This window comes from Myotis davidii, unplaced genomic scaffold (genome assembly GCF_000327345.1).
Source record: "Myotis davidii unplaced genomic scaffold, ASM32734v1 scaffold1115, whole genome shotgun sequence".
NCBI classification, from domain to species: domain Eukaryota; kingdom Metazoa; phylum Chordata; class Mammalia; order Chiroptera; family Vespertilionidae; genus Myotis; species Myotis davidii.
The window spans coordinates 1,657,189-1,662,108 of record NW_006287910.1 but is presented as its reverse complement, the minus strand read 5'-3'; positions in this window follow the sequence as shown (position 1 = coordinate 1,662,108).

Sequence of the window (4,920 nt, the reverse complement as noted above, 5' to 3'; positions counted from 1 at the left end):
CCAGGGTCAGCACAAGAACTAAAGTCATTTCTTAACACTATATTTTACTCATACACCTTGCTTTCTTGAGATTGTTTTAATAGTTTAAAAAGGTAAAATAAAATGAATTTAAAAAGATTTCAAGACCCAGCTAATCCACCTCTAGCAATCAATTTTATGGACAAAGTGGGGCAAAAGTGGGTTTACAGTTGTGAATCTGAGAAACACAGAGCTTATTCTTGTCTTATTTATTAATTATTGTATTATTTTCTACAGACTGCATTGGAGGTTGGGGGTGGAGTTGGGGGAGGGGGCAGGAAGAGATTAACTAAAGAACATATATGCATATATGCATAACCCACAGACTCAGACAACAGCATAAGGACTGGGGTGAGGCAGGGGTTGGGTGAAGGAAGGCAAAAATGGAGAAAATGGGAGATATCTGTAATACTGTCAACAATAAAATAAAATTGTAAAAAAGGAATGTAAAAAAAATAAGGCAATAGATCTATACATGCTAATGTTGAAAGGAACCAAGATATCACCATAGGAAAAACAATCAAATCACACAGTGATTCCTACGGTTCAATTTCATTTGTCTTTTTAAAAAAAATCAAAATCAAAAAAAAGCAGCCTATTATATTAGGATACACACCAAAACTCTTTTTAAAAGTTTACCACTACACAATCTGGGGGATAAAATATAAAATTTACTTCAAGTATTTCAAAGACCTTGATTTTTTTTTCACAGAGCTCGTAAGTTTGCATATTTACTTACATAATTTTCTTAAAGCAACATTTTAAGCTGCTTGCAAATAAAGGGTGCTAGTAAACCAGGGTTTCTCGGCCCTAATACTGCTGACATTTGTCTGTCCTGTACAACATCATGGGACGTTTCGCTTCCTTCCAGGCCTCTACTCACTAGAGAACTGTAGCACCCCCGCCCCTACAGTTGTAACCACCAAAAATGTCTCTACACATTGCCAACTGTCTCTGAAGACTTTGAGAAACACGACATTCAATCAAACCATCCAGAAGCTCTCTCCTCCAGAATTTGGCCAGAAGTGTCACATTCTACTTATAATTCACGAAACAGCTGAGCACATGCTTTTGTGGGAAAGGCCATTCTCCTGGTTGGCACAGCCCTGCGGGCCACACCACTTCCCATTATAAAAGACTAAATTGCTCTGTCCTCTTACCTTATCATACAAGGGGATCATAAAGTAACCATTGTTAGGGGCACAGTCTGTCTGGTATTTCAAAGTCCCATGCTTGGTGTACAACTTTATCTGAAAGAAAGGAAAGAGAAGTCACAATATCACCTTTGAGAATTAGCCACGTACTAGTACGTTACGCCTGAATGCATTCAGTCAATGCATTTGCTGAGGGCCTACTATATGCTGCTGTGAGCACTGGGCATGCAGGAGAGAAATAAGTACCCCCAAAATAATGTGATTCCATACTTTTTAGGTTAGAAACCATCTGAAGTCTAACACAACAGTTATATTTTCCAATGCTTTTTTAATTTTAATGACTGTTTCTATGTTGCTTTCTAGGTCTAAAATGTTCAAACTTGCTGTTAGTAAGGTGCTTGTTAAAAGCAATTCCTGCCCAACCAGAATGGCTCAGTAGTTGAGCATCGACCTATGAACCAGGAGGTCACAGTTTGATTCCCGATCAGGGCACATGCCTGGGTTGATCCCCAGTAGGAGGTGCACAGGAGGCAGCCAATCAATGATTCTCCCTCATCATTGAGTTTCTACTTCTCTCCCCCTCTCCTTCATTTCTGAAATCAATAATAAAAATTTTTTTTAAAAAGCAATTCCTGAGCCCCACTTGCGTTTCTAAACTAGGTTTGAGGGGTCAGGCCAGGGATCTCTATTATTAACCCCAAATGATTCCCAATACTTGTAGTAACACTCATCTAGAAATTTTTAAATTTTCTCTCTTATTTTCATTCTCAGGACAAAAACATATCAAAAGACATTTAATATATGTCCTCTCCTCATGACTCTCTAAAACTCTTGCATCCTGAGCTTCCCAGACACACACTGTTAACCCATTTAGATGCTCAAGTAACACCTGAGTCTCCCACATGCTGTGTGACCTTGGGCAACTCATTTCCCCTCCTGAGATCCTTTGTTTCCTCGTGGTGGCTGCTCAGATCCACAGCTCTGCATAGTAAGCACCTGGCACGGAGTATGGACTTAAAAAAAAAAAGTAGCCTGCTTTACTGTTTCTGTTACTATTTCACTATATTACTATGTTGTATTACTAACATCTCTCAGAAGGAAAAAGAACAGTGTAGTGTGTCATTAGGGCAGAGGCTGGATTCAAAAAAGATTTCCTAAACCTACCTGCATGGATCAACCACTCTGACCCTCAGTTTCTACATCTTGTAACAGGAAGCAGTTGGATCTCACCTCCAAAATGTTAATGCTGTGACCATGATATGGAAGTAACAATTGTGTCATACCAGCTAAGATGTAAGAAGCAGCGAACTCACAACATGTACACTTGGGAAAGGAACAGAGTTAATTTACACTTGGGCCTGTAAGTGCCCGATGGGTGTGACCATAGCTTACACTCCACAGCGCCTGGGACGATGTCTTTAGTATAGGCACTCAATAAACACTCAGTGAGTCTGTTTACAGGCCATGAAGAAAATCAGATGCACAAACTTAAAGCAGGGGTTGAAAATCCACCTGCCCAGAGGGGCCAGGGAAGCAATGGCAAGGGCATGCATGTAAAGGGAGACAGATCACTACTCAACCCAAACCAAGTTTTGCAACCCAAAGATCAGCTGGTTTTCCAGAGAAATCAGGAATCCAGTTTTTAAAATGAAATCTCCTGATTGTCAGAGTATCAGCAACCAATATTATTTTTCTTTTGTAGGGATTTTTGTCTGTTGTGTTTACTATACTGCTGTATCCCCACCCTGGACAGTTTCAGAACAAGCAGGGGCTCACGCCATAGTTACTGACTGAATGCTTATGATGGAAAAACACACAGAAGGGAAGAAGGCTAGGAAAGAATAAAAGTAGTTTTATTAGGAGACAGAAAATACAATCAAGAAATTATTGTGAAACATCTTGATTATCTGCACGTCTTTCATTAAGTACAGATCAGGACACAGGGTGACAATATACATTACACATATGAAATGTCTGATTTCATAATCAGAAATTATGAAAGAATAAATGTGTCAGACCATCCGGACAGGCAGCCTTGGGCTCGCGGAGCATACTTAATACTAGGTCACAATACCTGCCCGGCTCTCAAGGTCACTATGGTGTTTGGGGTGGGAGTGCCCATAACTGCCTTCACTTTCCTCCCCAAGTCTAAAGAAACTACAAGCTACAAAAACCCTATCCAGGCAGCTTCTGAAATGCCCTGTGCCCACACACTGGAGGCAGTCCAGGAGGTGGCATGGGTACCCAGCTGGCCCTCGGAGCCCTGCCCCTGCCAGCGGGTAGAGCCTTGGATTAAACACCCAACTTCTTAAGATCAAAAATGGTGGAGAAGCCACAGACAGAGGGGCCTGAAAGGTGATAGTTGATTATCTTCTTTAGGAAATATATGGTCCTGTTGCTTCTCTCACACCATCTACAGGAATAAATTGGCACTTGGGGCAAGGCCAGGTCAAAGAGCAAGTGGGGCGTGGCATCGGCTTCCTCCCCCTGCCCCAATCTTCAGCAACCTTTGCAGAACACCAGCTTACCCTTCACCACAGCCCTGCAGCTGCCAGCCCCGGGGAGGCTCCAACATGCTTTTGGGCAGCCTTTGGAGTCTCCGTCCTCAGTCCCTTCTTTTTTTGGCATCTTTTTGGTTCTTTTTTTTTCTCTCTCTCTCTTTTAAATCCTTATCTTCTGCCCCATCATCAGTAACCTCCTAAAATAGAAGCCACCCTTCCCTTGGGTCCCTGCCCACTCACCCTGACAAGTGACTTTCTATCCCTACTTCCTCATCACAAAGTTTTCTGGGCCATAATTCCACTGGACTGATCATCATCTAACTGCCTAGGGCTTTGCAACTTAATAAAAAGACTTCTGCACCAATCTCTAGTGTAATTCCAATAACTACCCAGTATGGCAATCAGGAGAGCACAGAGTCCCAAGGGGGTAAGCAAAGGGGGCCAGGGACTAAATATACTGATTCCCAGCTCCAGAGATGCCAACAGAGATCTACTGGATCAGGATCTGTGGGATGGGAACTGCTGCTCTTTAAACGCATCCCAGTGGGGGGGGGGGGGGGCGAGGGGGGGGCAAGATGGCAGTCCTGCCTTTGTCCTCACCCCTTGGGTGACCTTGAGTCACCTCCCCTCTCATACCCTCAGCTTCCTGAAGTGGGGGTTAGTGGAACAGAACTTTTGGGGGCACTGTGTTGTGGAGTTGGGGGTAAGACTTGTTGTCTCTAGGTTCTGGAATATGGCTTCTGGGAAATCTGAGTTTCAGGGGGTCCGAGTTTTGAGGGCCTGGGTGGGGTCCCCAGGGGCCTGGGTCCTGCTGAGACCGGGTGTTGGGAGATCTGGGCCTAGATGCTGGGGACAGTCTGGGTTCTGGATTACCTTGACTCCGCATGCTGCGGAGCTGGAGTTTGGGCTTTCAAGAACCTGGGGGCCTTGGTTTGGAGGACCCGTGGTTTTGAGTGATCTGGTCCAAGTTATGCACCACCAGCACCAGAAATGTCCCGCACACCCCTGCGCACGCGGGTTCTGGCCCCCACCCCGCAGGCAAGGCCGGTCCCTCGGGAGGAACCTCCACTCCAGCGCGCCCCGGAAGGCGGAGGGCCCCGCGGCAAGTGGCGCCTTTAAAGGGGAAAGGACTCCGGGGACGAGGGGCTGGTGGCAACCGCTCGGTGTCAGAGGAGAGACCACCGCGGCCCAGAGAGGTTGAGTAACCGGCCCAGGGTCACACAGCGAGCTCCGGCCGGGCCGCGGAG